The sequence below is a fragment of the Cimex lectularius genome, unplaced genomic scaffold (assembly GCF_000648675.2).
Source record: "Cimex lectularius strain Harlan isolate CLEC.00 unplaced genomic scaffold, Clec_2.1 scaffold79, whole genome shotgun sequence".
Taxonomy (NCBI): Eukaryota; Metazoa; Arthropoda; class Insecta; order Hemiptera; family Cimicidae; genus Cimex; species Cimex lectularius.
In genome coordinates this window covers 801,252-813,714 of record NW_019392727.1, presented here as the reverse complement: position 1 = coordinate 813,714, position 12,463 = coordinate 801,252, and positions in this window count along the sequence as shown.

Sequence of the window (12,463 nt, the reverse complement as noted above, 5' to 3'; positions counted from 1 at the left end):
TTTGACGAAACAGCATCCCAAAATATTTTCAAAAACCAAACCCTATATCACAAGCGGTGTTATACGTCCATATATATAAATATCTTCTCCAATAAATAATGCCATGGTCTGGCTAAAAATAATGGTTAAGTACTTCACTTTAAATCTACCGTGGAATCAACTCAATCTCCCCCCCCCCCAAAAAAAAGTATATTATTTCAGTTCAACATTAATTATTAATCAATGCATGAACTGTCATCTTGTACTTCTCCAGGTTGCGAAGGCATAACATTATTTTGATAGATTTTCTTGACATATCTCCCCAGTTATGCACAAATGAAAAAGAATCATGATTTGTTCACACACAATAATGATTATTGTCAAAAAAAATCTCAAATGTGACACGTGAGCGGTTTGGCAGATGTTTTTATGGATCTTATTATGCTACTGATGTAGTCCATTAAGGACCACCAACACGCTGCTTCCCCCACCCTGACTGTAAACAAAGTCAGAAAACGGAGATGTACTGAAATTTTTGTTTTTCTTCGGCCCCTTTTTAACCATTTTCTATTCTTGTGGGCTGCATCTAAGTCGCTTACCAAAATCCCATGGCAAATATGTTGCAAAGAACATTTTTTTCAACTACAACAACTGACCGCAGTCTTAGGATACTTTCTATACAAGATACGATTGCAATATGAATTAAAAAAAGGTAATACAAGCTGAATATCAGAATAGTATATATGAACTATCATTTAGAATCTTCATAAAATAGCATGCCAAAACATATTGAAAAGCCTGTATAACAAATATATTTCCATATATAAATAACTTAGATCGTGTATATAAATAAGCTTGTGGTCAGGGGACCGCGGTGGCAGATCCGTATTACCACCCAGCCACCCTAGTGGTCCTGGGTTCGAATTCCGGCATAGCCCACGGATTTTTAATCGCGAATAATAAGGAAAAATTATGGTAAAGTGGTGTGAACCTTCGTCCGCGACACCCAACGGGTAGTTAGACGTCCCTGTGTATGTTTAACTTTGTGGTCTTAACAACAAGAGTAACAACATAGATCAGAATTAAACTCATCTGATGAATTAAATGTAAAAATAAATTAAATCCCAGGTTTGGTGTAATTTACAATAAATTACGGGCAGGACTTGATAATCACCCACCTCGGGTGTTGGCAGCCCGGGGTCAGACCTCGGTCTTATCCGTCCAACCACCGAGGACTCCAAGGGTTATCAACAGTCAGGTCGTTTCAGCCCCCAGTGTAATCAGTCTTTAGATCCTATTCACACCCCTACACACTCTTAAATACATTTTTTCCTGTTTTTTGTTGACCAATCGATCAGGGTGGTGGACTACTCGATATTCCTCGAAACCATTGTATAATTGACCTAATTGAGGTTCAATGGGGTTCTCAATATTCAGCTATGTGTACTCAATGCGACTGCCTGATTGTTCTTTTTTTTTTAAGAAAAGGTCCAGGTTTCCTGAGGTGCCCAAGGCACCATGGTTTCAAGGGTTCAGGGCAACTCGCGAGTTCTATACCGTAATTGCATGGATCAGAAGCACCCATGGCTTATGGGGTGCTCATAAATATAGAATCGGCCTGAGGTAGTCTGCCAATTGTGCTTCTTTTAACTCCATTGAGAATGAACCACATAATTATGGAGTGCTCCGAATATGAGGAAATGAGGCAAAATCTTTTCAGTGGTATTGAATCCTTGGTCAGAGTGGTCAGACCTTTTTTCTTTATACAAGGGAATGTGACATTGAGGTGAAATTGAAAGGTAATATCAACGTTAGTTCAGTAAGCGGGGTGGATCTGTGAGGGGGTGTTCCTCCTGGTCACTGGTCTCTTGTCAGTTGCTTCTTTAATTTTGGTATAAAAGAAAAACAAAACGAATACATGGGTAATACGGGATAATATCATAAACGCCTCGGCACTTTCACACTACACATTCACCCCAATAAATACATTCTCAACACCCACTAGAGAACACAAAACTATCAGTACTATATAAATTAATCAACCCTGGTTACTCCAAGAATCAGAAGAGGGGACCTAAAATACTCCCTTCCCTGCTCAAGGCACAATTCTCATATAGGTATTCGTGCCGCTCTCTATACGGAACCAAGAAAAGGCACCTTTCTCTACATACCGGACACATACCGGGGGCTTTGGCCCAACAATGTATCAACCTAGCATGGCCTATTCTTAATCGGGTGAGGATGACCCTTTTGCTGCAAGTCAGCTCCTCCGAGGGAGGGACAGTGCTTTTGATACGTGACAGCTTGCCGATCTCGCCCATCGATGACTTTCTTTTAATCATTTTTAGCGTCAAAGGCGGACGAGCTTTTCGTAACCCTCGAGGCCTAGTGTCCGGGAACCCAGACAACCACCACCGTTTTGCCGAGACGCTCTAGTTAGTCGTATCTTTCCAACAGGAGCTTCGACGCGTAAAGTTAAATTCAACAGAGATTTTTTACTGCCATCGATGCAGACCATTGAGGACCATCATACTGCTTCCCTCACCAAGGTGCAAAGTCTGATAACCGGAAAATTTAGAAAAAAATTATACGTGTTTTGAGGGGGCGAAACTGCCCAAATATACTACAAAGCAGAAATTTCTCATTTCCGATCATACGGTCTGAACTTTTTTTTTTTCCTTATGATCTTGCATATTAGCCATAGTACGAATTCTTGTGTGTTCAAATTGGGGGTTATCGGGAAAAAAGGGCCAGAGGCGACGGTGGGAATCGAACCCACGACCGCGGCGTGAGAGTCTCTCATGCTAACCCCCAACTTGTCTTTACATTCGAATTCAGCATTTTACAGATAAAGACAAGATAAAGACAAACGCACAGGTCGACTACTAAGAATACCGAAATGTGACGGGCTATGCCAGACCAAGATGATCAAAATACATGCTTATCATTTCCAAATGTCCTCATATATTAAGAATATCACATCTCTTAAATTATGATATGTGTGTTGAAGTTTGTGAAGTCATAAATTGAGAGCATGCAGGTCTGCATTCTTGCTGATTTTGTTTAACATTCGGCAATAAAAAGGACAAACGAACCAAAACAGCGAGCATAGGCACTCAAGACACAAATGATCGGAATCGGCCAAGGTTTGGAGCTTCTGTTTATCACCTCACAGACCCCAAAAGGAAATATCGTACACTATGCACGTGTAGGGTGAACATAATAATAATCTGATAATAACCTAAACTGCTATGAACTAGTTTCATAAAAATAAATGCAAAAATATTTTTCCAATAATTACAAAATAAAAGAGATTAAAATTACTGTATTGAATTTGATATTATAATTAGGGTTTGGAATGGATGGTGGAATAATGAAACAATTACGATACCAGCAAAAAGAACGAGTTTTATGATGATCGAACTTCTTAAAATCTTATAAATTCGTTGGTTTCCTAGCATTTTTTTGCATAGCTAACCTCGTTATTTTTGTCTATGAGGCTTTTGGTCATCTTCAGTGGTGGGTATGATCATTCCAAATGACCGAAAACGGCCACACTGCAGGCTTATGTACCCCAAGAGGAGATATCAGTATACATTTTAAATCATTACAAAAGAAAGAAGAAAAAAGAAAATGTTTTATTTGCACTAAAACTATGTACAGAAAAACACAATGAAAATAATTTTAAACAATTCAGCAATGGTCACAGACCGCCTGCCGGAGGTACTGGTTCAAGATATACGATAACACTGCCATGCATATATATCCTCTCCTTAGTGATTTTTGCAGTTAAGGATAAACATATGCTGGTCAGGAACTAACATGTCCATGGGTATCAAACTAGAAGAAGGGCAAACGATCTCCACTCCACGTGGACCGAGAAAGAGCGGTCAAACTACTTTACAATATTTTTCCATATTATGACAATTCAAAATCCAAGGTCTACAAGGATTCGAACCCAGGACCACTAGCGTGGCAAACAGGAGTCTGACACCCTAACCACTCGGCCACTGCTGTCCCTGTTTTCTGTATTGCATCTTCAAACTTCTTTTTTTTATTCCCTTGTTTATTGAAGTAGTCGGTCAAAAATATATGGCACTGCTCCTTTGTTTTGGGTCGTTTAACGTACCGATCATTTCCTCCCTGGTGAGCAATTACTTCTTCAAGTAGGTGTATCCGTGAGTATTGGCAGTGGCAGAAAAGTGCTCCGGGTCTTCTCTTTCCCTCAAGCAAAACAGCGAGCATTCTTCCCTAGCGTACATTAAGGTTTGCATTGAGGAAGAACAATCCCCCCTCAGTTTGAATATGAAAGAAATGGTCAAACAGACTTTTCCCAAACTATTTTCTCCTTGACAGAGAAGAGGATCGCATAATTGCTCACCGAAGACATCGAAACATAACGATCAGCCATCTTCGCACTGGATTTCCGTTTTAAGTCCTCGGATAACGAGAATCTAGGCGTCAGAGTAACTCCTAAATAAACAAATTCATTTAATTCAGTAAATTTTCAGTTTTTTGACTTTCTTCTCCTTCCTCCATTTTGAAAAATTATAATTTTCGATTTACTCAAATTGACTTTTAACCCACATTTAGAACAAAACGTTTGTAGGGTGTTAATAGTTCGAAAACTTGGTGGGGGAATGATTTATTTACAAAGGGTACTTTGAGGTCGTTATAAAGGGTGGAATTGGAGACATAATAGAGATTGTAGATTAAGATTCTGATACTTTGGATTGGAAGGACTTAATTCGTTGGGTATTGGGAGCTTTAGCGGTGCCCCATAATTCCAGTACATAGAGATGTAGAGTGTTTGTTTTTTGAACAACTTTTGCAAAATTGAATTATTTAAGAATACCAATGATTGACAGTCTTACATAATTTCATAAACAGATCGACGAGAAATGTTTTACCGGTTCTTAATGCGAAGCAGGTCAATTAAAAATTTTATTCAGCATTATTTGATCAGCGGTAATATAGTGACGTACAGTTTAATGGTACATATGACTACAAAATGAACAATCGAATTCACTAGGGAAGTACACCTCGGTCTTGCATGCTGAAATGCTGAAATACATACCATTAATGCTTGTGCCTTTGTAAATAGGTTATCTTGGGTACTAGGACTGCAAAGGAATTTTGGGTAACACAAAAGCAGACACGATGGCCAGACAAGGATCTGCAAGTCCACTATATATTCTTGGGATAACAAAAACAAACACAGAATCCTCAATCACAGAATGGATACAAAAATGACAAAAGGAGAAGTGGATAAACTCTAGAGGCGCTAGACACAGTTATCTTATGCTAAAACAACCTCACCACGACTGGGAAACCAACTGCTACAGTTAGAGAAGGCCAAACTCAAAGGAGTGATGGGATATTAACCGGTAACCGGCATGTAAGAAAACGCCTACATAACATGTACACATTCCACGGTGACTCCATTTGTAGGTTATACAAAGGTGGAAAATACAGCGACCATATCATCTTCGAATGCCAAGCAACCGCTCAATGAAGACATAACTTGAGATTAAAAGAAAACCCAGAGAAAAGAATAGCTGCAACGACTGTCAATGGCCTAGTACTCCTCAGAAGAAGGATCGAGTCGACTGCACTGAACTAAGGAACTAGGAAAAGTACAATAAGCCAAAACGCTTCAGTACGTGGAGAATACCAAACCTCCATTTTCTAGTATGCTCATCATCATCACGGCAGTTACTTATCCTAATTAGGGATGGTATATAATGTACTTCATTATTAATTTTATTACATTACTGTATATATTATTTTTGTAAATACTAATTATAATTACCTGTAAATACTCAGAAGATTGATTTTAGTTTTTTAATCCATTATATTTCGTGGTCCGATTGACCAAATAACTTCTTTCAATTAGTAAATCTTTTTATGTAAGGTATTGGTTGAAATGAAAACGTTAGGGTCATGAGCGGGATTCGAACCGACGACCTTCGGCTCAATACGCCGCTGCTCAAACCACTTGACACGATAGCTCAAGTGGTTAGAGAAGCGTCTTATTGAGCCGAAGTTCGTGGGTTCGAATCCCGCTCGTAACACTAACTTTTTATTTCAACCAATACCTTACAAAAAAAAGATTAATTAATTGAAATTAGTTATTTAAGTTTATATGCTAGACAGTAGACTCCCTCAGACAGTTTTAAACCATGAGGAACGTTGTTATTGTTTTGTAATATGTATTGCCGAATTGTAAACTTTGTATATATATATTAAAGAATAAAGACATATAGTAGCAGTATATATCCTAGTCTCCATATTCATCATCATTATCAATGGTACACTATTTTCTTTTGCGGTAGAATAAAGGGGTGGGAATTTCGTTCACCGCCTTTTTCAAACACTGCTATAGATCATTCAAAAAGATCATTAGCAACACTTTGAATTTCCATATTTTACATCTTGCGAAGTACACGGTAATGGTTAGCCAAGTAGAAAGCTTTGGAAAGATCCAAGAATACGCCCACTACTTTGAATTTATTTGATTTTTCGTTCAACTCTGGCCACGCCAGATGTGCCCTAAAGATCCGGTGTTTTTACAAAAAAATAATAATAAAAAAAAGAAAGAAATCGTGATGACATATCTTACACGTGGTCATTACGAATAAATCGTGGTAAAGGCTGAAGAAGTGGAAAACTTGGGAGTATTTTTCTGTTTTGACTTTTATTGATGGATATGGTGGGGGTTAGCAGCGTGTGTGGGTCCTGAATGGGCCGCATCAGTAGCTCTAATAAGAGATATTTTGATTTTAACATAATAATCTATAATAATATAGATAGCTTCTCTCATTAATAATGCAAAAAACCGACAAGGAAGACTTATTTATTTTAAACACCTATTAGTTTGAAAAGAAATTACTAAAGTTTTATTTTCTCAGACCGGCTTTATATCAAACCGATCGCGTGTCACAACATTAGAAAATAAATAATATTAATTTTACAGTGTTTATGTTAAAAAAATTAACATTTTGTAAAAATTTTGAAAGGAAACTCTCGTTTTTGAGCCAAGCCTACTTTTTTCAACAATCTCTAACTGATTAAATTAAAGACAGGTTGCGGACTTTCAGTGACATTGTGACAATCAGTGGGGAGAACCGAGATCCCAATCGAGTACGGGGTAACACAGGGTTACATACTTGGCCCTTTCTTATTTTTAATTAATGACATCGTATTAAGTGCTGGGATGTACATTTTTATCTGTTTCTGTTTTTGTTTATTATAAACTTCCGATGAGTTATGGCTACAAATTAAGCACACAATGGGTAAAGTCTTGTTTGGATTTCGGAGATTGGTCGTGCTCTTGTTATAAAGTAAACGATAGCTCTTTTTAGCGATTGTCTGGATTTGGGTGTTGTACTTGACAGCAGGTTATGAGAGGAACATATTTCCAACTGCAACCTAAACTCTATATACTTTGTTTTGAGGTACGTATGCTTAGGCAATCGAAAAGTGCGAAATAGAGTGGATGATACGGGCTGTTTCCAGCCAATCCTCAATTACGGATTGACATTTTGGGGTTGTAGCTCACACTTAATAAGGTTTTTCTAATTCAACAAAGAATTATTCGTATTATGTCCTGGGCTGGTTGACTAATGCAGAGAGCTTTAAAAAAAAAGGATCGTGTCATTGCCTTGCTTATATACTCTCTTCTTAAAAATTTTTGCTGTTAAGCATAAACATAATATGCTGCTCAGGAACTAACATGCTCATGAGTATGCTGCTCATGAGAAGGGAAAACTATTTCCACTCCACTCTGTTGGGTGTTACGAGCGAGGGGTCAAACTACTTTACAATAATTTCTTCATATTATTCACAATAAAATCCATGGCATATGACGGGATTCGAACCCAGGAACGCTAGCGTGGCAAATACCAGTCGGACACAGTAACACTCGGCCACCGCGGTCCTAAATAAATTAATTCCCACAAATTATGTAAAATTATTGCGGATAGAAGTGGGCTAAAGTAAAATATTTAACAACGAAACTTATAAATTAATATATCAATCTTTTTTTTTAATACTGTTTAATTATTTTACAAACACACACCTGAAGATGACGAAATGCCGAAATGCGAACGACAGACCTGCGGAGGATAATCGTAAACCCAACTTCAAAGGAAAAAAAATTAAAAATTAAATTAAGTTTAAAAAGGAGATAAATAAATATGAATAAAGTACGAACTTACAACAAAATTTTGAACAGCCATGAACACTGGTTTAAAAAAAGGAAAGAAAACCTATGCTTATTTTAGCAAGGATGAATTATTATAGTGGCTTCTCGAGTAATAGTTGTACAAGTAATTTATCTATAATACACATTGATGATGATGATGGATATTATCAAGTTGGGGTTTTTGTTGCCCAACACTGCAGCGTTTTAGCTTATTGTACTTTTCCTAGTTCCTCAGTTCAGTACAATCGACCGATTCTTCTCTTAAGAAGTACAAGGTCATTGATTGTCGTTGCTATAGTTCTTATCTCTGGGTTTTCTTTGTCTACACTGAGTGGTTTCTTCGCATTCGAAGATGATACGGGTGGCTGTTTCCTCCTCCACATTGCATAACCTACAAATGGGTTCATCATTGAATATGTCCATGTTGTGTAGATGCTATCTAAGATGTCAGTGACCGGTTTATAGTCATATAACTACCCTGATGATTATGAGCATACTAGAAAGTGGAAGTTTGGTATTTCCCACGTACTACAGCATTTTGGCTTTTTGTACTCATCCTAGTTCCTTAGTTCAGTGCAATCGACTCGGTCCTTCTCTTGAGAATTATTAATTCAATGACTGTCGTTGCTACAATTCCTTTCCCGGGGTTTTCTTTGTATCTCAGGTTATGTCTCCATTGAGCGGTTGCTTCGCCTTCGAAGATATGGCTGGCTGTTTCCTCCTACTCATTGCAAAACCTACAAATGGGGTCATCATTGAATAAACCCATGAGGTGTATGTGTTTTCTCAGATGCGAGTAGCACTTCTAGAGTTTATCCACTTCTCTTTTTGTCTTTTTTAGATCCATTATTAAACTGTTTAACAAGGGTTGTAATTTATTAAATATGAGAAAAGAGGGCGCCGGTGGACGCAACGGCTTAGGCATCGACACAGCGCTACAGGGCCAGTGTTCGAATCCAGCGGTCCTGCATTCAAACCCGACATACATGTATGTCAAGCACCAAATACACATTGAAATACACGTTCGTTCCAGTGCTACTGATCCATAATTAAATTTTCTGGATTTTTCCTTATGATTAAAAGATTCTTCTCTACAAAATGAAACTATCACTAATACGTTTGCAATTTTCTAACAGAAAGGAAAAAATCTCACGATTTTCTTCTTCGTTTAATTATACTCGATTTGGGGGAAAAATCAGTACAATATTTAGGATGTTAATTAAGCTGCCTTCCATTGTCAGTAGTCCAAGAATTCAAGTAAAAAAACGTCAAAGTTATGACGACAAAAAGTTTGAACGAAACAAATCAACGAGGGCTTAAGTTCTAAGTGAATAACTGGTTCTTAAAGCCAGGCAATTCAGGTAAGAACGCAGGCTAGAATTCACTCATTCAAAAATTATGAAATTAAAACATGAAGTACAAGCATTTAAAAAATGCATTTAATTGTACAAATTGTAATATGTAAAACCTCAACAGTAATCAGATAATGTATCACTAATGAAAAGAAGATTAAGTGTTAAGGGTAAAATTTAAAACAATGATTATTCGGAAATCGTGAGATGCGGTCTGGTGTGACGTAGGTTTTAGAAAAACATTTTCTTTATCGTGCCAACGTTTCGATCTTTATTGAGATCATCTTCAGGGCCTGGGATTGAATACAAAAAATATTTTTTCGCATCCTATAAATTCACTTCTTTTTCACATCCTACGTGTATTTGTTAAATTTAAACATTGTTTGTAAATCCCAGGCCCTGAAGATGATCTCAATCGAAACGTTAGTACGATCAAGAAAATTGTTTCTAAAACATACGTCACACCAGACCGCATCTCACGATTTATCGAATAATCATCGACTAACGGTCACTAATCTCCACACATTTAAAACAATGAAACAGTAAGAACAGATATTGAACCGTTAAATAGAAATGCTGAAATGTACAGCGTGAATAGGCGGACCAGGGAGTAAATCCCATGCTGGGCCGATATTGGAAAATGTGTTACTTGTTGGTACCCATTTTTCTATACATCATTACGCCTTTTTAACAATATAAATTATCTGAATAATTATTGCTCTTGTAACAATATGAAAAGTAATCAAGTTGTGTCAAGAAAGTTCAGTATTTAAGTAATCGGAAGCAAAGAAACAAAAATTAAAAATTAATTAGTTATTCAGATATCGTGAGATGCGGTCGGGTGTGATGTAGGTTTCAGCAAAACATTTTCTTTATCGTGCCAACGTTTCGATCTTTTATTGAGATCATCTTCAGGGCCTGGGATTTACAAACAATTCGTTCGCTCAGGGTGGTGGAGTACTCGATATTTCTCTATCGCCCTTTACGCCTGTTTTATAACTAACCTAATTTAGAGTGATGGGACACTCAACATTCCACTATTATTCTCACATTGCACATTCACGCCAATAAATACATACCCAAGGACGTTACTATAGGACGTGCTATACTGCTATAGAAAATAAAACAACCCTGTTTCTTCCTAAAATTGGAACAGGGGACCGAAATACTTGATGCCCTGCTCAAGGACAATTCCCTTGCCTACGCGCACTCTATATGGAGCCTATGAACGGCAGCCTTCAATTAAGTGGTACACATCGAGCAACCTTTCTCTACATGCCCGACATATACACGGGCTTTGGCCCAAAAGTATGTGTCCGTGTGTCAATCTGGCATGGTCTATTCTTAATTAGGTGAGGATGAACCTTTTTTTTACGCCGATCTTCCAAGGGGCCACCTATCGACACTGCTCTTGATACGTGAGACCTTCTTTGGAAAACGTTTAAAGTTTTACGGTATATGAGTAACCCTCTACAATCAACGGTCCTCTCACATACACATTCGCGCCAATAAATACATTCTCAGCCATCAATTGCACAACAAGAACGATGAAAAGAAGAATAAAAATATAAATAATTAATAATGTGTGGTGTTTAGTGACCGTTAGTTAATGATTATTTTGAGATCGTGAGATGCGGCCTGGTGTGACGTAGGTTTTAGAAAAACATTTTCTTTATCGTGCCAACGTTTTGATCTTTATTGTCGTGGCACTCTCAAGAATGACACATCTACACAGAAAACAAACACTTTCAGCCCTGATGATGATCTCAATAAAGATCGAAACGTTGGCACGATAAAGAAAATGTTTTTCTAAAACCTACGTCATGCCAGACTGCGTCTCACGTTCTCCAAATAATAATTAATACAATTAATTGTTCAAACTCGTCAGGTCTGTATAGCCAACTTTTTAACAGTAGAAACAAATTGCTACACAATTAGGCAAAAATAGTAACACTCTAAATAACAAATTATTGACAATTAAACAAACATTATGCGTTTATTTAATTAGTCAGAAAACATTAGTTTGTCGTTTTATTTATAGTTTTCAGTTTTACTCGTCTGATAATGATGTATGGCAGAAGTCACGACCAGCTAGAAACTAGAAATCTATCTCCGATGTAAAATGGGAAAAAAGAAGAAAATAATAATAATGAATCGTGCTAGAAGACAAAGATGAACAAATTGACATGTTGAATATAATCTCAAGCAGATATTGACACGAATCAATTTAAATTGGTCCGATTATATAACACGCGATTACATTAGAAATAAAAACAATTTAAACCGTTTAAACACACATAATTATTATTACAAAACGGTAATTTTTGTAATTAAGATACATTCAGAACACATACAATTAATGAAAACTCAAAGTTTACAATATGTTTAATTAGTTTATTACTCAAAAAAGAAAATAATAATGATGGACTATGTGGGAGAGGTATTCGATTTCTGATAATGATATTGTGATAGGCAGAGTGGGTGGTTTGAGGAGAAGTTAGCGTATATAAAATAGAGTAAAGTCCTAGGAAGGACCACACGCGTCGAGGACCACACACGAGGGACCACCCAGGCTTCTTCTGTCACTCACTCTACCCTATATCAATTACTTTACCACACACAAACACACACACACCCGTACACAAACGAGCGCGCACCCGTGCGATCGCGCGTACATTCCGAATAATAATAAAAAAAGACAAAACGCAAAAAAATAAATAAATTATGAACTGATTCAAACGGTAATCTCGGTGATTGGATTTTATGAAATACAAGAAAATCAATTGAGAAATGTCGGTAAAAAGTTTTTAAAATAGAAGAACACCAAATCGAAAATTAAATTGATAAAAATGTAAGCATTGAAAATATTTTTATAGGAGGTATCTGGAGCATAAAGCATATATAAAGAGATCTTTACTTAAATTGT